Here is a 22,088-nt window from a genome sequence, read left to right as displayed (position 1 = left end):
GGAGGGCGCGGGGTGCCCGCCGCCGACCCCCGCGGCGGCCCGGGGCCGGGGCCGCGGGGCAGGGGCAGGGGCAGGAGCGGCGCGGCCGCCCCCTCCCCTCCTCGCCTCTCCGGAGCCTGTGCTGTGAATGCAGTGACAGCGGCGAGAGCGGCGAGAGAGGGAGCGGAAGACATTAGAGACCGCGGTGCCGAAAAATGAGGGAAAAAATTAATATAAATTCGCCCACCGCCTCAAACCGGACAAATTTCGCACAGAAATTTCCCCCGTGGACCCGGCTACCCGTGGGGTGTCCCCCGGACCTGGCGGCTGCTTCTTTGGGGGGATCCGGAGTGACTTTGGGGCGCTCGACCCCCCTTTCCCGTCGTTTTTTGGACAAAAGTTTTTTTTTTCGTAATAAAGAAACGAATTTGCCTGCTCTCCCCCTCCGACTAGCCCAGGAGCTTTTCCCTTCCCCATCGGTGTGTGTTTAGAGAAAAGTGTGAACCCAAGTAAGTGCTGAGTCGTGTTGCATTGGGGAGGGGGGTTTGCTAACTGAAAGCAGGAGAGATCCGGAGAGAGAGAGAGAGAGAGAGAGAGAGCAGGGACAGCTTGTTGTCAGTATCATAAACAACCAAAATGGAGGGAGAACTGAGGCATATAACAAAATAAAAATCAGAAAAAAAAGCCAAAAAATACCTAAAAATCGGGGCTGCTCCCCCTTTTCTTCCTCAAGGTAACAGTATAAAACCCGTGTCTTCCCGAGACCGTTTTAAGGTTTCAGGGAGCAAGGAGTTAATATTTATTATTTTTTTTTGTTGATGAATTCTTTGGAAAGGCAAAAGCCTCTTATAACTCGCCACCGACAATGAGAAAACGTGAAAATCCCTTTCAGGACAGAGAGGTAGGGGGAGATGATGGTGCAGAAAGTGTATAACTTGGGGGTAATGTAGAATGATCCTAGATAAGATAAATGCTGGATGTGGTGCTTTATAACTTCCTTTTTTAATGCTTATTTTTTGTGTGTGTTTTTGGGGGATTTGGGGAGATGGGGGCTCCTTTCTTTTCCTCTGTCTTTTTCTTACCCCCTTTTTTTTTTTTTTTTTTTTTTTTCGGTCCGGAATGTAATGCTTTTGTAGTGTCACTTTCCTGATCTAATTAGGATGTGTGAAGCAAAGAGTAAACCTTTCCGGTTTATAAAGTGCATTTTCGTTGCCTTTGAATTTCAAGTTTTCTTGGTGGCTCACTCCTCTATTTGAACTGGATCCTTCAGAGTGGTGTGGGGTTGAGCTAATGCTCCATAGGGAGAGCAGAGAGGGCTCGGGGGCAGGGCACCTCTTCTGCGGGTGGTTGCTGATTTCCCTGGCACGTTCGGTTCACCTGTTTGTCTCCTACAAAGAATGTATTCTGCAGTCTCCTCGTTTTATTTATATGAAATAATGATGCCTCATCTCGCCTCACATTGAAGTTAATGCGAAAGTGCTGCTGATGTTGGTTCCACGTGGGATCAGGGACATAGCAAGGCATTTTAAAGAGACAGCTTCTCTTTTCCTAGGGTTATCATCACCTCTGCAGCACCTCTGCCTCTAGCAGAGGGGTGGTTCGTTGTTTTTTTTTTTAATGGAAAGGTATCAAATCGGCCCTAGTCTGATAAATTAGGGAAGGATAACAGGGGGAAACGTGCAGAATCGTTGAGATCAAAGCAATTCTTTTGTGTGTAGCAGGTCTTCAGGAGAGTTTTCTTGGTGTGTTAATTAAAATGCTGTGTTTTGGAGAGTGTTTTTTGGAATGTATGTTGCAGAAATGAAATAGTCTCAGGTTGTTTAATATTAAGATCTAGTGCTGTTCTGGTAGCTGTGAATTCTATGGGAGGAGATTAATTCCCTGTGTGTAGGGAAATTTCACAGACATTTTGTGAAAGTTGTGAAGTGCATTATTTTTACTTTGAATACATTCAGTTTTGTTGGGAACACATGAGTTTGTTCAAAAGTTTATTCTATGCCTAAATCTCCTAAACCATCCCCAGAGGTTTTGAAAATACTGAAAAATAACTGTAGATTTTAATTGGCCAAAGTAGGGGCTCTTTACAAGTACACCTTAGCTATGTAGTTATAGCATCACTTGGAAGAATTGCCTCTGGCTTTATTTAAAGAAAGAAAAGTCATCCTAACTGTAGTCTAGTGTCATGTGTATGTGTGCATGTGTGTATGCTTGCATGCTTTTAGCATGGGTTCTGGCTGATACTGTTTTTTTTCTTAATTTTTAACTTGTAAATGTTTAACTGTGATGATGCAAAATGCTCTGCTTGTCTCTATTATCTCCTATGTATTTTAATTTTCTTTTTGAATGTCCTATTTTAAAAAATTAGCATCGCCTTTTAGCATGGCAATTTAATAGCTTTATGAGGAGTTGCAATGTTGCCTTTACACTTGCTTTGTTTTTGAAGTCTTTGTACTTAGTTCTAGATTGAAAACTGAGTACAGGTATGCAGTTCTTGAGAGGGAAAATGGGGTACTGAACTTGGATGGAGGCTATTGCAGCACATGTTTTCTGTGAATTTGTGGAAGTTGAGCAGGAGTTGTGATAGCCCTCTGAGTTGAATAGCATGTGCTTGCAAATGATCTGTACCCTTTCTGCAAGTGTGACCAAAGAAACTTGTTGCCTAGGATAGCCTTGTGGTTAAAGATTTGGGAAGAAATCTCAGAGTTTTCCAGTGACTCACAGTTGTGAAAATTAAATCATATTAACTACTTTTAGGTTAGAAAAAAGGGTCATTAAAAAAGAAAGATTAATCATTTTGTACAAAGGAATGATATTGTATGTTTTTCTAAAACTGCCTTTTATGGTTTAGAGATCTCTTTTATAGTTAGTAAGAATTGAGATTTTAAAGTTCCTTTCTGATTACTTCTTAAACTGATCTATTATTTTGATTGACTGAAGTAACATTACCCTGGAATGCATAGAAATTTGATAAATTAATAGCAGTTCACCATATGTTGGTAGTTTTAATGTACCAGGGTAGATGTGCAGAACTAACTTAAATAAACTAGTTAATGGAACTGAGAACTCTTCAAATGCTGTTTCTGTGACCATCAGTATGAAGTGCTTAACATGTCTCTACATTTTTTACCTAATTTAGAGCTTTTTAATCATTAATATTTTAATGCTGAAAATAGTTATAGACACTGGTAATAACAATGTGAAGGAAGCAGTGTTGTAGAGTATCTTTCTTGACTTACAGCTATGTATTACAAAGCAAATTCAGTGTATCCAACTACAGTACAAAATTGAGGATTTAGGGTGGAGAAAGAGGAAAGGGTGTTCTCTCAGAATTTGATACTCTTCTAAACCATTTTAATTTTAAGGTATAATCCAGATGGAGATAATAATAACAGAAAAAAATGTTGTTTAGGATTATGTTTTTGCAAACTGACTCTTTTGTAGAAAACAGAATTCTTACAGTGATGAAGTGTTTTTTTTTAAATAAAAATACAAAGTAACTTTCAAAGCTTCCTTGTTCTAAGAGTTAAGATAATCTTCTTTGTCATGTATTGGTCTCAATCCATACATGATACAGTTTGATTTTTTTTTCAAGATTTTCTAAAATTAAAACACCTGAGGAAACAAATAATATGGTCTGTTGTTGGTAAAGCTAACCTACTTTTTCTGGATAAACAGGAGAGGTGTAAATGTATTAAAATTCTTTTTAGAGACTTACCAATCCTATCCAATAGTGTTTAAAAATAATAACTACAGTATTCTACAACAGTACAAGCAAATATAGGAATCTAAAGTGACATGCATTCATCTTTCTTTGAATGCTTAGCTCAAATGTGTCTCTTGGTGTGTACTTTTAATTTAGTAATTATCCTGAAAAATTAGTTTTCAATGTAGAACTTTTGAGATTTAAATTAAGAAACTTTTAAAAAGTTTGTGTAATTCAAAAAGGCACTGTGTACAAAGTACACTTCTAATGGTTGTCCATCTCTGCAGCTGGTTAGTCAAAATGGTGCCCTAAAGTCTCCTTCTTTCAGAGTATTGCATATGTTTTAAAATTAATGGGTTAAGGAGAGCACTACTCATGTTCTAAATAAACCACTGTTTGTAGCTGTTCAAGGTTATTTTGTAAAATAGATGTTTTTGCTTCAGAGTCTAAACCAAAAGTTTTTAAAATTTTCTGTCTATAACCCCATATGTTGTTAAAACCAGTTTTTGTGAACAAATACTTTTTGGTAGGGTTCTTGAACAAATTTATATGTTTACCAAGCAGAAATATTCTGGGAAACATGAAATCTGTTCAAGTACTTAGACCAGTCTCAAATCAGTATAGACTTAAAAGGAGCTAGCAGTGACCACCACTGAAGTGACAGAGAACTTGCTTTCAAGGAATTATTCTCCCAATATCTGCTATTAGTAAGCTTGCAGAGCTTTTGAAAGAAATGGACAATATTTATCCACTGAACTGCTAAGCATCTTTAACTGATTACCAAATGTTTAGGTAGCCTTAAAAAGCTATTTTAAAATAATTTAAATATTAGAACAAAGTAACATTTGTATTGATCAGATATAATATGTTTGAATTTCTGAAGCATGAGAGTGGTCTTTTTGCAGTTATATGGTCATTTTGATAATAGACAATTGTGTATTTTCCTCTAATCTAAAAAAAACCCACATCTAGAATTTAATTCAATTTATATTGATTTTTAAATTATGTGATCCTGTAACTTGAATGTAAAACACTGATCAACTTGCAATATAATCACTTACACAGATGCTTTTTTTTTTTTTAGTTGTCAAGGAATATACTGAACATTTTTCTGAAATTGCATAGATTGCAGTTACTAATGCATTTTAAATAAACAGTTTTCCACCAAATACCAAATGCAAAAGATCCTAATTGTATGCAAGTTCAGAAAACCTAATAATAAACAGAACTGGTCACCATTACTGCAGATTCAGTTTTATTTTTATTTAGTTTGTGTTGTTAAAGTGTTTTCTATCTACATCTGTATCACTGTTCACCTGTTATTGTCTCATCTTGGGACAAATAGCAGAAATTAATAGAACTAGAGGGAGTTTTTTGACTTTTGAAAAGATATAGTGTGCTTTTTAGAGTAGTTGTATGCTCACAGTTTTAAAGGATGGGGCCTTCTCATAGGATGTGTTAATATTTTTAATATTTAAATGGACCCTGCACATCTAGCAAACGGTTACTGTAGGATCATGGCATTAAAATTAACCACCATATATGTCAGGGGTTTGAGATGACTGTGTAAGTACATACCTGACAGTGAAGAGTGAGAAAGATCTATAGTTATTCTGGTGTTGAAGGAATAAATCTGTTTCTATTATAGTCTTCTCTGTAGCCTTCTTGTTTCTCCTTCCTGGTTCATTGCCTGTCCAGAGTATAGAGATACCTTGTCAGATACATTAAAACACATGGCCAGAGTGGTGAGCTATTCTATTCATGACCAAATCTGATGTTTTTTATAGCCTTGGAGGGGGGCACAAAGAAAATAAAATGTGGCCCAATGGGTATTTGTTTGGAGGAAAGGAGAGGGAAAAAAACCCACAGTTCTGAACTATTATAAAACCAAAAAGTGAGATTAAAAAAAACCGAATGCAGACAAGTATGGCTATAATGCATACAACAGTTACTCAGAACTCTGAAGTAAAATACCTCAAATCAGATTTGGGAAAGTCAAGTGGGAGTCAGGAAAGTAGAACATAAGAATTGCCATCAGTTGCAATTAAGAAATAACTATGTAAAGAAACTTGGAAAAATGCAAGAAGTGTCTGTTACAGTAAACTGAATTGCTGTAATCTTCTTTTGCACTTAATGTGCTAAATTCCTCTCTCAAAGAAAATATCCCTAGAAATCAGATTAGAAAGTGTTTAAAGGGAATTATTTGTCAAAGTTGTTTTTTCATTCAAGTTAGGATAACTAATAATAATCTCTTCCATACTGCTGTAATAATACTTTATTTGATACAATTTAGCCATACTGATTGCATGTAGATTTGCTTATGTATTGTGCAGGTAATTTACCAGTAGCCTGACACTGTGTATCTCTAACCCTAAAAGCTTTTCTTTATGGTTGTGAGTCACATCAGATTTGGCAGTCTGCAAATGTAAAGTATTTCTTAGGAAATAAGATGTAGATTGCTGATTTTGCCTTATGCACATTTACTGTGAATTGCCAAATAACCAAAAAGGAACAAGGCTGTCAGAAAACTTACCTTCCCTCTTCATGTGTTGAGTACGTACTTGTTTTTTGCTAGTGCATGAGTTTTCTAAAAATCCCTGCAAATCATCTGATTCTGAGTTAATGAGATCTCGCTATACTATATGTTTGAACAGCAGAAAGACTCTGTGTACGCAAATCAGATTTTACTGTTTCAAGTGCTTGTCACTTGTAATAAAACTGTTTACTGTGTGGTGTATGTATTTATCATGAATGCTACATTTATATGTGGGATAGATACAGTCATGCACACATTTTTAGGAGACGCTTAGGGATAATATCATGTCTTTTGAATCAATTGTGGTATAGGATTTTTTTTTTTTAAAGAGATCTATTTGAAGCAAAGGCAGAATGTGAGATTCTGGCAGCTTGCTATTAAATTTCAATCAAGCCAGTATAGTTAGTAATAAAACATTTACAAGTTTGTAAATGTTAAGTTTCTTCAAACTCCTACTGTCACGTGTGGAATTTTCATTTATACTATTTTGCATTTACTGCAGCTGCCTACATGCAAGACTTAGTATCACATGCAAGTATAGATAAAATATAAATATATAAAAGTAGGAATTGCCTGCAGCTGTTCTTTTGTTTTCATAAGATAATACATTACAAAGGTGTAAATTTATGGTGTTAGCTACCTGCTATCAGTTACTGGTGCTCTTCTCCTCATAAGTACTTTCAAGAAGAGTATAAAAGTAAAATAAAACAAATATAAAATAGTGTCAGAGTTTTGTGTTCTGTTTAAGAGCTAAACACAATATTGTTCAAGCTGATTTTGTTCATTGGAAGTTACTGTGATCAATACTTACATGATTTGTCTCACCTAGGATGCTAGGAAATACTGAACCACCTAGCTTAGAGAAGATCTTAGATATAAATGCCAGTTATTTAAATCTTTAGGCATTTTTTTATTTGTGATTTGAAATTTTCTTTTATTCTTTTGAATACAAGGATTGTGCTCAGACTAAACCACTCCTAATTATGCCCCAGCACAAACATAATGCTTATGGCTATATTTTAATCAGTTTCAGAGAAAGTCATAAAAATATTATTGCATCTGTCAAAGGATGGTGTTGCTACATGCTATTTTAAATGGTGTTTAAGTACAGTTATAAGCATACCAGTACAATGAAATCAGCTCTATTCCTAAACAACAAAGTTACATTATTTTTTACTTAAAAAGTTAACTAAGAATCCTAATATGTTAATTATCCTAATTATTCAGGCTGGTTTTAGTATGTGTTGAAATTGCTTTAAAAAGTATATATGAAATATTTATATCAAATTTGTTTAATTTCTCATTACTTGTAAAATGTAATGTTTTCCCAGTTATAATTTTAAAGGGTTTTTTGTCTTAGCTGCCTGAGTGTATCCTTTTCTTTTCTGAACTCAGCACTTCTTTAACTTCTTTAAAACTCTTTTATTCTCTCAGAATCTATTTGTGTCCCTTTAAGTTTAGCTATTGATAATTTTTGTACTACAAAAATTGTGCCAAAGAGTACTGTGAAATTAACTTGAGCTGGTGATGCTACAGGTAGAAAAATTGAGTACTGTGTCATACAGGAAATTTAATATTGATGTTGTTTGGGTGATGGGAATAGTCCCTAACTGGATGAATATTAAACTTATCTGTGAGGAAAAGATGTCAGGTCTTGTCAAATATGTGTTATCATTGTTTCTCATAAGAAATACTCAAACACACTTCTAGTGTTAATTCTTGTAGAAGACAAACAGAAATCTAGATTATACTATCAGAAATGTTAAACTGTGAAATAAGTTTCTTGGGGGGGAAAATGGTTTTAGAGGTCTGCCCTGTATTATTTAACCATTGAAAACTTGGCCATGTCAGAATATTTGAGAACAAGTAAGTTAAGTCCATATTGAAAAATACATTCCAATTTCTAGTACAGTTTTTATCTATGCATCATGTAAAATAAGCTTCATGCTTTTTATTATACTTTAATATTTGTACTGAAAGGAAAGTGCATTTAAACAGTTTTTAACTACTTTGCTTGTCAGTTTGATTGGAGTAGCAAGATACTTTAGTTTGGGGAGGTTGGATATGTGTTATTATTTTCAGTTTTTCTGTACTTTGACTCATAAAACAACTGAACATAAAAAGAGACTGGATCTTTCTTAAATCCTCAAGTGAGAAGACAGATGTGGTCAAAAAGGTACTCTGGTGACTTAAATCACTGCCCCTCAGTCCTCTCAAAATACCTAAATCATAAGAATTTGTAATATCAGTCACATAGTTGTGTTGCAACCTTGAAACTGATAATATATTCAGTTATCTTGAAATGAACTCCATAATTCTTCATTAGCAGATTAAATTTCCTAAAGATTTTGTCTGAATAAGAATTTGAGTATTGTGCTGCTTGTTCCATTTTTCATCAGGAACCAAGCAATCAAAATTCTCTCAACTCTTGAGCAAAGCCTCAAAGATTTAATGGATAATCTAAATGAATGTTCTTGTCTTAGTTTTAGGTGTTAAACTGTGGTTGAAGGTCAAATAATCCCTTCTGCTAAGCATCCAAATTTCATCATAAAGGAGGTAGTTTGGTATTTAAAGGTAGTTTTAGCATGAAAGTTTCATGTAGGCTTCTTAACAAAAAAAAGCTGAAAGGCAGGCAAAAATTAGCTGTCAGGTTGCAAGTGCTTTGTAACTGTCCTGTGAAGTATACTTAAATCCCATTCCTTACTTTGAGATTGTAAGACTCATAGTTTGAAGAAGAAAGAGCTTAACTTAGAGCATTTAAGAACAGTTAAGAAAGAGCTTAACTGTTAGTTCTTCCTTCCCAAATATATATAAAATTTGCCACCATTTTGGCTGGCAACAGCCTCTGTAGAGGAGGGACTTTTTATAAGGGTGTGTAGTGATAAGGAGTAAAGCTGACAGAAGATAGGTTTGGAATTGACATTTGGAAGAAATTATTTACTGTGAGGTTGGTAAGGCACCAGAACAGGTTGCCCAGAGAAGCTCTGGGTGCCCCATCCCTGAAAGTGTTCCAGGCCAAGTTTGGTGGGGCTTTGAGTAACCTGGTCTAGTGAAAGGTGTCCCTTCCCATGGAACTGGATGATCTTTAAGGTACTTTCCATCTCAGACCATTTTACAATTCTCTAATATATCCAAATGTTTTGTAAGTTAGGCCTTTGTAGGAAGGTTTTGAGGTCTCCTGGACAAAGATTATATTGCCTTTGTGAATTAACTTATGAATTAACTGTTACTTAGCAACTTTGTAATTTTGTGATGTGATTTTCTGTTTGGGGGTACATCTGAGAGGGTATGTAGTCAAAATTACTTCACTCCCTGTGCATGGCAGGGTTCTGAACTACAGAGTGCGTGTTATGTCTTCTTGCTTTGAGTATTTTTAGACTGGTTTTATGAGGGTAAAAAATTAATCCTTTTTTTAACCCCTACTTTCTACATTTGTCACTTGCTTAGGAAGTTTTCTTCGTGATATTTTTTTAAGTTTGTTGCAGTGGCTGGCAAAGTTTCTGAATGATCTGAACTATAGAATTTCTGAGTGGAAGAGGGAGATGTTTTCCCATCTGATCTTGACCAGATTATTTGAAAGTTTCCTTTTCTTGTCAACAGTGCTTTGCTATAAATGAAAACAAATTAAATTAAATAAACAGTTAGTAAAAATGCATGGCCCAGGTTCCTCTTGCAAAGCTTATTAGAATCTAGTTGGATGCTAACAATTCCTTTCACTGTGGACCTTTGAGATATGAAGCCTTTATTTCATGCTTTCCAAACATCACCATTTCCATCTGTCAAGTTCTAGGTAGGTCTTTGGTAAATGTATAGTAGTAACTGGATGCTCTGTAATGCCAACATAATAAACCTATCTCAGAGTGAGAGATCTGTGTTAAAACTGAAGTGCTTCTCGGGGGGCAAGTGGTATTTCTCTGTGATCTTTTTTTTTTTTTAATACTGTGACGTGCATTTGAAATTGTTTCAGGTGGCACTTATTGAAAGGGTGGTCTTTCAGGTTGGCAAGAAGCAAGCTGTTCAGGGATTTTTTTAGTAAGTAAAAACCAGTATTTTTGTAGCTTCATTCAGAAGCTGGTGGTCATTGAGGGTACATCATGGAACGGTAGAGTCATGTGCTTCTCGGCAGGGGATGCTGCTTAATGATGGAACTACAGTGTCCTGAAAGTGGAAGGAGCAGACCAGCAGTGAAGGATTGGTTGCTTTCTAAAGTGTGAACAGGGAACTGCTTAATTCTGGCTTTTACAAATAAATTAATTATTTGGAAGAAGATGTTTCTTTTACTTACTGGCATTTTAATTTTTTCCTGCAGTATCAAAAACAAACACTTCAGGACGATTTTACAAGCCCATCAGCTTGAAAGGGCAATTAATGTAACCACAAAGTTAAAATATTAAAAAAAATACTAAACTGTCTTGAAAGCAAAGAAAAATAACTACTGCACTAATCTGGTAATATTTTTCAGTGAAGTAAATAATACTTACGTGTCATGAAAGATTCATTTAGCAGTAGCTTGGTTCCCTCAGTAAGAGAACGTTGGTATATTAGTATATTTGTTAATATAGTACATAATAGAAGGATATAGTTTTTGATAACAAAACCATCATAACTCAATCACAGCAAAAAATTACATTGTGTCTACATACATCCGTAACCTAGATATTCCTAGGTATTCAGAAACTTCCATGATGATTTCTGGAAGCTGTAAAAACACAAAGCTCTTCTGCTACCTTCAGATAGTGCATGATAAAGTGCTTTCTAAAGTTAGTGAGTGTTGGTTTGGGGGTCTTGAATTCAGAATTAAAAGTGATACATAGAAGAGTGGTACTGTGCCGACTTAGTAGCACAAAGTATTTTAGCCCACCGTTGAAAGTACATTTTCTTATATAATATGTACATATTATATTATAGTATAAAATTTATATAATATATATTATAATATGTATATTATGTATACTATGTATATTATATATTATATTGAAGTGCATATCATATTATAAAACCTGTATGTGGGTGTTATATGGCTCTGGAGTTGACTTTCTAGAAATATGGAAATTACCTAGGAAAACAAGTATTTTGGTTGGTTAGAACTACAGTTTTCCTCTGGTGGATTTGCCTTTAATTGAATTCTGCTCTGTAATTTTTCTTTTTCTTATTATTTGCACAAAATTGTGCTCATGCTTTTTCCTCCAAAAACATACAAATAGGATTGTATTCCTGCTGTGATTATTATGCATAACATCTCTGACTCAGCAGATCAGAAGTTATGTTTACTGGAAAACAGAATTAACATTTTGTAATTTTTTTAAGAACACTTAAAAACAGCTATGTCAAAAGAGATTATGTTTTTACCATGCTAATCCACTAAGCCATCATACATCACTCTGTAGGTAATGTTTTTATTCTAAGCAGCTGCCTCTTACAAGAGCCTATCTAAGAGATTTCAGGATAGCCCAGAAATAAACCCATGAAGTTGAGTTCTTAAGGAAAGAAATATCCTCAATAGAATGCATAATACCTTCATTATCAAATTGAAGATTTTTTTTGTTCCAAGAATTGACAGCATGTTTTGGCCTCCTCTAAGGAGTTCTGGCTATTGGGGACAAATTGATGATTAAAACTGGCATATGCAAATTTTTTTTGCAGTGGGAGGGGGTAGTAATTCCTAATCTTTGATGGAGAATATTGTATTGTGATAATAAAATACCTGAACAGAATAATGTACTGATGAGGGAAAAGACGAAGGAGTAGGAGAATTTATGCCAGCTGGATTGGAGACTCTTGGGATTCATCTGGATTAGTTGTTTCAATTGCTAATCTTACCCCATGTTCCTCTGCCACTTTCTTTTCTGAAGTTGTCTTTTCAATGTTTGTAATTGTATACTGTTGCTGAGTAAAGAGTCACACAGACGTGGGAAACAGCAGTACTGACTTGGCAGAAAACTCAGTAAAGTGGAAAAAATGCAACAGAAAAATAGAGTTCTGTCGTATCTTTTGACTTCAGAAATCTTAAGTGTTGCTGTTAAGAACATTATATATATGTGTGGTAATCTGATTTACCTATATGTTGACTGGCTCTGTGTAAACCAGCGAGTAGAATTTTTTAGGTAATAAATACCAATACAAGGAATTTGTTTGTATGTAGTTGAATTACTATGCAAAATTTGCCAAAACAGCATAGAAGTAACCATTTTCATTTATTTTTTAAATGCTAATTCAGAATGGTACAACATGAGTGAAAAGTTTAGTTAGTTGTTCCTATGTGATACTCTATTCGGGCTAGTTATGGAGGTCTATTTAATGTTATATGACAGATTAGAATATTTAGCTTGAAAATGTGCTACTGCCTAACTGGCAAGTTGGGACATTGCCTACTGTGATTTCCTACTGGCAAGAACTCTGTTTTAAGGCAAGCTTGGCTATACTTGAAACTAACAGAGTTAACTAAGGTTTGATATGCTACATTCTTCCTTAGGCCCGCTGAAACATCTTTTGGAATTCGTGCCAGTGTGGTTTTGGACTGTAGAATAATGTGCAATGTGTGTAGAATGGCTGTAGAATGTAGAAGTGTGCCTCACACAATGTAAGACTCCTCAGGTTTGGTGGCATGAGCCCTTTACCTTGAGGTGATTCTGTGGGGCTTTTGTTACTCTGGTAGTCAGTAAACACGTATGGGCAGAGCACAATACCTGGTGGCTTTGATCTCGTCCCTGTATAACCATCTGCAAAGAGCAGTGCTGTAATGTGACACAGGGAGAATATGGAAAGAAGGTATTTAGTGATGCAGAGAAAAATGAAACATGAGGCCTACGTTGGTGATGCAGCAATAGTCAAAAGGACTGTCTCCTCACTGTGCTTTCCTGTAAGGCACTGCACCAAATAGCATGAGAATAGCATTTCCTACATAACACTTATGGGTTATGTTAGTAAATAAAGCATTTTCCACAAGGAGTTGTATGTATTAGCAGGTGCTACATGGAAGCAACTATGCCAGTCTTTATGTAAATTGTTTTTAAATAGACTGTTGAATATGGTGGTGTTCCAAACAGCCACAGTTTAAAATACTGATAAGGAAGGAGTTGTTGTAAAGTATTTTTTTCTGAAGCTGAATACTGAATCGTCCTGGCGTACAGAGTTCTTCGTTCTTCCAGGGCTGGATTTTCACTAAACAATTAGATGAAGTTACCTACATTTGAACTGATTGCTGAAGTTATCCCAACAGGCATGAGAGCGGTAACACTGAAAACTGGTACATAAATCACTTTGTGGAGCTGGATTGTTAACTGCATTAGTAAAAAAATATGTTCTTTGACTCACTGATTTAAATATAAAAACCCTAAAAACAAATACCTAGAGAGTTTTGTATGTAGTTAGGATAGGGTATTACTCAATTTATATGTATGGCCAGTGCAGAAACAGAGAATGTCTCTAAATTCAGCAAGTGGTGTGTGTTGCTCTAAAGGCAGCAAGTGACTCATGTGACTGTCTTAGCAGCTGGGCAGCAAGATTAGAGAGCTACTATGTACACATTCCCTTACTGAGGGGTCCAAACTATTGCTAAATGAAGTTGTATTACTGCCAGAAAGTGAATAACAGGCATAAGAAAATATAATAAATAAGTGTGTCATCAGGTTAGTGCAGTAGTTCTTTCAGATAGTCATTAAAGTGAAGGGGGAAAAAAAAAAACAAATGCAGCTTTTCCAAGATACATATTTAAAATATGTTTTTCCTTTTTTCAGACTCTAACTTCATATGAGGTGAAGTGTCCCTTTTAATTTTGAAATTTGGAAAAGTCAACTTGAAATGGCTGTTTCTGAGACTGCAAGGAAAAAAATGAGAATGTTAGTGAGTGAAGGATCTTATTCCAAAGAACTCATTTATTTGTAAAAGTACTAAAAATATGCTTGTATCATGAAGTATTTTGATTTGAACTGAAATTGGCAAAGTGTGTACTTCTTGGTCACTTGCTAATTTGAAGACTTTTTCATGATGTTATTCCTCATGTATTTCCTAATTGTAAGAATTTGTGAAGTTTGTTCCAAATTGTCTTTAAGTTTTCCTGGCATGCCAGTATGGATTAGTTGAATATGTATTCTTTTTATTTTTGCTTATGTTTCCCTAATCTAATTTTGGTGGTTTTTTTATTTTTTTTTTTTCTCAGATACTTGCTTTTCTTAAGATAGTTGCTAAACATTTGTGAATGCTTTGTTCTTTAGACATAATGTGTTGACAGTTACACACTGGATTTCCTATAATTTATGAATTTAAAATGAAAACTGTCACCCTGTCAAACTATCTTCAGGATTAACCCTCGGGAGAACTCCTTTAAGTCTTGAGACCAGAGGACATACACTTGACTGTTGCAATCGAGTAAATTGATACAGAAATCAAGAAGATGTAAATATGAAGCTCCTTAAGTGCTATTTTTAGTGTCAACTTTCCAACCATAATTATGTTTTAAAGATGAGAATGTATTTACCGAAGAGGAGCTTTCATATTTAAAAAGCCAAATCAGAGAAAAAGTTGAGCTCATGATAAATTCCTTATAGTAAAAGAGGATCAGAAGAATGTGTGTTCCTAGTTATCATCAGTGTGTCCCAGTGTCCTCAGCAAGGTTAAACTGTTTGTTATTTTGCTTCAGGTTTTCTGGATTTCTGCTTTCTCTATTTTTTTGTCTAGCAATGACTTGTTTCTCATCATGTTGTTCTTTCCTGTTTATTCCAAGTTTCTGCAGCTTTCCTCAACAATGTTTTTCAGTTATATCTCTAAGAAAAGATGGAGAGAGCATGAAATAAGATTGTGCAGCATACTCAGTGCATCTGAAAACTACCTTCTTGGGGTGGATGATCATTTTAATAATGCTTCCAAACACCTTCATTTGACCTTTTTATTTTGCACATTTAGATTTCTTCATAATCGAGTCTCTTATTGTTTAGCATTTTGAAATTTTTGATTTATAGGAAAAGTTCACTTTAGGTTTTGTTTAGATTCATTCTTTCTGAATGTTTCATTAGTAGATTTTTTAATGTACCATTTTTCTGTACCAGATTTCTTTTGTATTCTGCTTTAATTTTTCACTCCCAAATTACTCATCAGTTACAAAAGAAAAATGTTTCTGCACTTCTTAGTCTGATGATGGTCTGTGACATAGAATCACTAGGAAACAGAATATTTGTGTAGTTTGACAAGTAGTTTATAGATAAAGCACTAGCATATTGTGACCAAGGCTATACACACCTGCAAAATATATTGATCCTCTGACTACTTGAATGCTTCACTGGATTCTTCTGTGCTGTTCTTAACACATTCCTTGAGATGAACCATCTGAAATACCCCATCTGCCAGCAGGGTTTCAGCTCCGGGGTCTTGCTGCCCTGTGTTGTGTGCCACAGAAGCTTCTCAGGCTTGGACTTCTACCCCCGCCCCAATCAACCCCCTCCACCCCTCCCCAGGGAAGAACTCTGCCATACTCCAGTTTTGTTGAGCTCTTATCCTTTCTTCTGCAGTGTGCTTTGTTTTGTTAGAGCACCTTTGCACAGCTGGAAGAATTATATAAAATAAACAGCTGCCCTGAGAGGATCTTTGCATGAACTTGGACTTCGGCTTGTTTGTTTGTACCTTTCAGAATTACGCCCAAAATTTCTTAGCCACACTGCTCCACTGAACTAAAGAAGGAAGTATCTTCTCATAGATTCTAAGGAGGAAAATTCTTAATCCACCTCTAACCAAAAATACAGTATTACTTTTGATAAATGTGGTATTCAAATGTCCAAAGAGAAACAGCTGAACAAGATCAGACAAAAATATCTTGTATTTGTATGAGAGTGCTTCTTGTAAGCAGTCGTGCTTTAAGAAAGGAATAGGAAAGATTCTTTCTTGATATAGTCCTCCTTCCTCTGCTCAGCTATGCCATTCCATTCTTAGGATCGGGAATTATCCTGGTGTTTGCTTATTTGGGCTGTTAGAAAACCATGGATATTTCAAAGGAAATTGAGATGCTGGTTCTGATTCTATTTGTATCCTTCCGGTGACAGTTTTGCAGTGTCAACTTGTGGTAGTGTGTGCCACCTGCCCAATATGCATTTCTTTGGCAGGAAGGCCTACAAATAAGAAGAAAAAATGGTTTTGGGGAAGTTGGTAATTGCCTTTTTTTTTTTTTTTTTTTTTTTTTTTAAGCCTCAACCTCTGCTCTCTGACAGCATTTCTTAGGGCTAGAGTTGCTATCACACCTCTTTCCTTGCACTGGGGGGGGGCAGTGCTGGCAAGTTGTCTGGGGGCTGTAAGTTGATCAGAAGAGACTCTTCAGCTCTTCAGTTTCAGATGTGATCATGGTGTTTGATTCTCCTAAGAGTTGACGAGCTTCCGGGTGAGGAGAGAATTTTAGCAGCTACCTTTGGAAAGAGAGAAATCCTGGTTCTGATGTTGGACAGAGCAAGCCCTCTAGGGCAAGCTGAAAAGTAAAGCATGGGAAGGTTTGGAGCCTAGATAACTGAAACACACTTCTCCAGTAACTATAGATACTGTGGTCTTTCACAGGAGAGCAGTGGACAGGAAGAATGTTTGTTTCCAAGCACCGGTGACCAGAGAAGAATAAATAGAACTAAAGAAGGCTTTAGGAGTTGTGTTGCTTTGTTAATGTCTTAAAAAAAAATAGCATCCATTTTTAGGATTCAGTGTACTAGAGGCTGAAAAGCAAAAAACAGCCGGCATTTGTCCTTCCCCTGACAAACTGTGTTGCTTGAAAGAGGAGAACTGAGACATGTGGAAAAGAAAGGGAATGAAGCAGTTAGAGTACTTGCAGTTACATGTGTGCACAGTGTTTAATTTTGTTAATTTAACAATATGGCACAACAGAGGCTCTCAAAGCCAAATTATGTTCCTCTCAGTCATCACCATGGGCACTCCTATTCTATCCTGTTTTTTAGGCCGTGGATCATTGAAGGCAAATACCTAGTGGGATGCTGGTTCTCAGATCAATATGTATCCCACAGATGGAAGTTCACAAGCCAGTTTTCTGGCTGGAAATTTATACATGGATCTTGACAATGGAACATATTTATACAGAGTTCTGGTATGCTCTCTAGCATGTTTGATATTTTGCTTCAGGCTCTGGGTACTTCGAGAAAACCTGCCCAACAGCCACAGTCCCTGCCCTGGTGAAATGCTGAGCTGTTTGTACACTGTTTCTGACTCTTGTGATGGGGAGACACCTCTTGTCCAACATGTATCATGATAATTACACTGTAAAGCACCTTGATTCCAAATGAGGAGAGCCTGCAGTGCATGCACAGGATAAAATGCAGTGGGAATAAAGTAAATTACTCCTATGGGTTTTTTTCTTTAGTTGTTTATTTAAGAATCAAATTTCTGTGGAATTTTTGGAAGAACCTGTTCTGAGAGTGCTAGGCAGAGTTTTTCAAAACCATTGTCTTCATAATCTGTTTAGAATGCAGCTTTCACTGCCTTTCACGTCAGGTTCAGGCACTAACTATTTCTGCAAATCACTCCTTGCAGACACATGACAAGGACTGGGAAAATTAATGATCTTCTCTGTAGCATTTAGTTTAAATGACACAAAGATCTCTACTAGAATCTAAGACCTCTAGGACAGCGTTCAGTTATCTGACACGAAACATTGATTTCTGAGTTACTAATGGGATTGTGGAATAAATAATTAAAAAACTGGCTGAATTTGGGTAGAGTTCACAGAAATGATAGCTACACCACTATCCCTGTCAAATTTCAAGTCTCTATCTCAAAGAAAGGTATTCAAAGGAAAAGTAGGAAAAGTGTGCCAGAATTTTTTGACACAGACTGAACTTTTTTTTCTATTAAACTTTGTTTCAGAAGTGCACTGTTTTGAATGAATAAAAACTGAAGAAGCAAAACAGGGAAGCAAACATTAATTTGTAAAATTTCAGCCCAAACAATGGCAGTTTGGCAAAGTTGTAGGTTGGCTTAAATAAAAGAGTTTATCATATAATGGCAAGTGTTTGGCAGCATGGTGAAATGTGATCGCACTCATTCTGCATAGTCAAGTATACTGCATTTGAGTTCACATTTGTACTTACTGACAGCAGCATTGGTTCTTGTGCAAAGTAACAGAGGAATTGTCCTGCTTTGAAATCGAGGGTGGCTAAAGAACTGTTACAGGAGGACTTTGCAGCCTGATCAAGGCTTGAGATGACAGTACTTTTATTTAACCTGAGAAATGCTGGTCAAATTCTATGCTTGCATTTTATTTAGTAAGAATAATTATACTTGTGTGTGTGTTTAAACCTGGTGCTCTGTTTCTGGCACTGATAAAAACAAAGTTACTGTCTCAAGAAAAGTTAAGAGGAATAGCGATGATAACTCCCAGAGTAGTCTCCTGATCTTCAATAATTCACTTGTCAAAGGCTTCCTGAGCTAAAAATTTGTATTTACTAACCTTTACTGGACTTTTTCCATAACTTTTCCATAACTTTTTTGTGTTGCCTCTTGAGCTTTTGCTAGGTGTCTAAACCTGCTGTTGCAAGGAGTTAAACTGCAGATATGTTTAAAAGGCAGGTGCATTGCCTTCTCAAACCTGTGTCCTTTTGTATAATTTCACATCTCCAGCTCTTTCATTGGAAGAGCTGCCAGTCTGTTCAGCTTTCTGTCTCTCCAGCCACTTCAGTTGAGTTGTGCTTGCATGCCATTTATTCATTTGCATCTCCCTTTTCTGCATGTATATTGATTTTTCCAGAAACTCCACTTGTTTCTTGGAGCTTGACATCCTTTTCTAAACTATGTTGCTTCTTCACCGATATGTTTATTCTTGTGTTCTCCTACCCACATCCCAGTTGTTCATTGAAGTTTATGCTTTTTTGCCTGGTGTAGATGTCAGGCTTACTATAGTACTTCACTGCATATTGAGAATTAATTGTTAGGAAAGAAATCAGCGAGGCAGCAATCTGTGTTGTGTCTCCTCAATACAGTACAAGAGCTACAATACCGTAAGTAGCATGGCAAAGATACAGGCCAAGGTGATGAATGAAAAAAGTAGTGAAACAGTTTCCATGCAAGGAAGGCGTGTTGGTTTAGACTTCCCAGCTCTGTAAGAGACTTCAAAAGGGGGAATACTGAAAACAGAGATTTCGTATCACAGACAAGATGAAAAAGGAACAATGAGTGATAGTGATGGGATAAAGGGTGGGCAAAATCAGTAGCTAAGAGGAAAAAGAAATAGTGGGAAATGGGCTCAGAACAAGCTAATAGGAAGCTGTTGTTAATAAAATGTGAAATTAAGCTGTGGCATTCCTTGCCATGGGATGTTGTCGGTACAAAAGATTACATGGGCATGAGAGAGGGCTGCCAAAATAGTGGAAAAGGGGGGTATTAAATCTGTCTAGATCTAAGTCCCTAAATCACAAGTGGTGATACTTCCCCAAAATACTGTGCATTTGTCTTCCTCATGGTCTGCTGTTGGCTTTTCCTGGATCAAGGCTGCTGGGCTGATAGACTTTTGCGCTGGCCTGCAAGGACCATCGTTGTGTTGCAATGAGTATTCAGAGACCCCGAACCGGAACAAATCACCCAGAACTGGAACAAATCACCCTGGCTGAGCCAGATGCCTCGCTGTCACAGAAACCACGTCTGTCTCTGTGAACCTATGTAGAGCCACTTGCAAACTAGTGAAGTTTTTTCCATGTAAACTTAAAACCAGTGTTTTGTTGTCTAGAAAGCCTTTTAATTTCCAGCCTAAACTTATTTTTATAAGCTTACACTTCCACTTCTTTGTTCCAACCCTACTAACTGTCTCTTTGGTTTACTTATTAAGAACTTTAGTATTTTTTTTCCGCTTTGGTCAGATGTTTTGTTGTGCTATCCCAGGTAAATTTTTTGTGAATATTTATTACCAGATTTATACATGGTGTTCCCAGCAAGATCTTGGTAGTCTGCTATGATGTTGTCTTTATATGCCTTCCTGCACTGAAAATATAGCTGTTTTTTAAAAATCATTATATTTTATTTCTTCTGAAACAGCTTTCTTTAGTGGCTTTTACTAGCTGCTTATAGGAGAGTTATACTCAATTTTTTTCCTTTTCTGCTGTTTCCAGCTAACAGTTAATCACTTCTCAGCAGCAACCACTGTCTCTAAGAGCATTACTCTGGTGTTTTTTGTTCCTTTTCATCCTGTTTCTGTCCTTAGGGTTTGTTCCATTTTTTCTTGTGTGCTGTTGCAGTCTGCACTGTACTTCTGCTACCTCCTAGTTTGATATTCTCTGCATATTTTTGTAGTGCTCACTTAAAGGCACAAAAAAAAATCTAAATGAAAATATTGAATCAAAAAAGACTAAAGACCAATCTTGGCAGAAGTCCCTAGCTAACATCCTTCCACCTTTTTCTGAAAGAAAGCTGTTGTCATCTCCTCTTGATCTGCTGCTTTTCCTGTCATACTATTCTCAAACTAACTCCTCTTTTCTCAGGTGGTAGTGTAGAATATTACTTATGGAGTGAGACTAGAAGTGTTGTGCTTCTTTTGTACATAGACTATTTGTATTGTTGAAGAAAAGCTGGATGTTTGACATGGTTCATGGTTTTAAAAATCATGTGACATTTTGTTTGATTTTTTTTTTTACCTCCATGTTTTCATTCTTTCATTGAAAATGTGCTTCAAGCAAGAGGCCATGCTATCATTAGTTGTATATTCAAATAACTTTTCTCCACCTTTTTCAATATTGAAATGAGGCAAAAAGTTTGTACTTAGATTTGATGCAGTTGTGAGACTGTTACATTTCATCACAGTCTTGCTTCCTGTTAAATCAGAAGATAATATTTCAATATGAAAGGTAAGATTATATAAGTGTGGTAGGTTCTTTTTTTTATAATTCATCTTTCATAAAATCCTGTGTTGGTCTCTGTGGTGGACAGCCATCTATGGTGCAGAGGACTGTAAACTTCTACATTATTTTCACTCTATTAGGGGTAGCGAGTTCAAACAGTTGCCCAGTGCTCTCCCGGTTGTGATTGTAGATGTTTGGCAGACTTAGATTGCGCCAAGTTTATTCAAGGAGATCTATGCACTGCCAATAATAATATTAACTCGGTCATTTACCACCTTTTGTCATCGCTGCTAAAGTGAGAGCATCTCACAATGCTGTAATACTCCATTAGTCTGCTGTGCTCAATCTGTTCCATCAGGTTGGTTCCTCTTGGATGTTGGGTCTGCAGGACAGAGCTGGTGCCAAATCCCCATTTTCAGCAGGGTGCTGAAATTGCTGCTGTTCCTGACTCTGAATGGCTACTGAGTACAGTTAGTACCAAGAGACCACAAGAATCTGCATGCTCTTGGGGCTAGAACTGTGGGAATCCCAGACTGCTCATCCATGTTCATGAGGTGGCTCCTCTCTACTTCATCTTGTAGTGGCATAAAACCAGTCCAAAGACTTAGGCTTCGTGGAAATTGTTGGAATTCTTTATGTAGAGTTAATTTGACTGTTTTAGTGCTTTATGGTTTACTTGAATGTTTTAGGTGTCTGACCTGGCACAGAGTGTGGAAAGGAAAGGAAAAAGGAAAGGAAAGGGAAAGGGAAGGATGAAGAAGCACTGAACTGTTTCAGTGTGGAGACATGCTGAAAATAACTGAGTTCTGGGCAGACTAACAGAGTGCTGACGTGTGCTGTCTTCAGCGTGACAGCTGGACAGATGTGTCCATCTCTGATCCCAAAGCATTAGCCAAGATGCTGTGCCAGAGCTGTTACCCCTGCCTCTGAGCGGCTCATGGATGAAAAGCTGAAAAGCTCAGCTGCTTTTGCTGCACAATCTGCCTTCCAGCAAGGAGGTAGGTGGCTTGTGTCCAGCCAGCTTAGTGTGTTGGTTGGGCATGGTTGCCTCTACCTATGGTTGACC

The 22,088-nt window shown here is 36.6% G+C and overlaps 1 protein-coding gene across 7 annotated transcripts in view; it reads left to right on the top strand.

The window, feature by feature from the left end:
* The window catches only part of PLAG1 (PLAG1 zinc finger), a 51,683-nt gene that overhangs the window by 643 nt on the left and 28,952 nt on the right, over window positions 1-22,088 (top strand). For 2 of the 7 annotated variants that reach the window (XM_085573832.1, XM_085573830.1), the window contains exon 1: window positions 53-22,088. This exon is cut by the window's right edge. The exons of 4 other annotated variants lie outside the window; for them this stretch is intronic. The gene's annotated coding sequence lies outside the window, so the exon portion shown is untranslated. Of the gene's footprint in view, window positions 1-52 lie in introns of those variants that run through there. One more of the 7 variants, XM_085573837.1, reaches the window with a different exon arrangement.

This window comes from Lonchura striata, chromosome 2, assembly GCF_050655825.1.
Source record: "Lonchura striata isolate lonStrDom1 chromosome 2, ASM5065582v1, whole genome shotgun sequence".
Lineage (NCBI taxonomy): Eukaryota > Metazoa > Chordata > Aves > Passeriformes > Estrildidae > Lonchura > Lonchura striata.
This window is presented reverse-complemented; position numbering and strand designations above follow the sequence as displayed.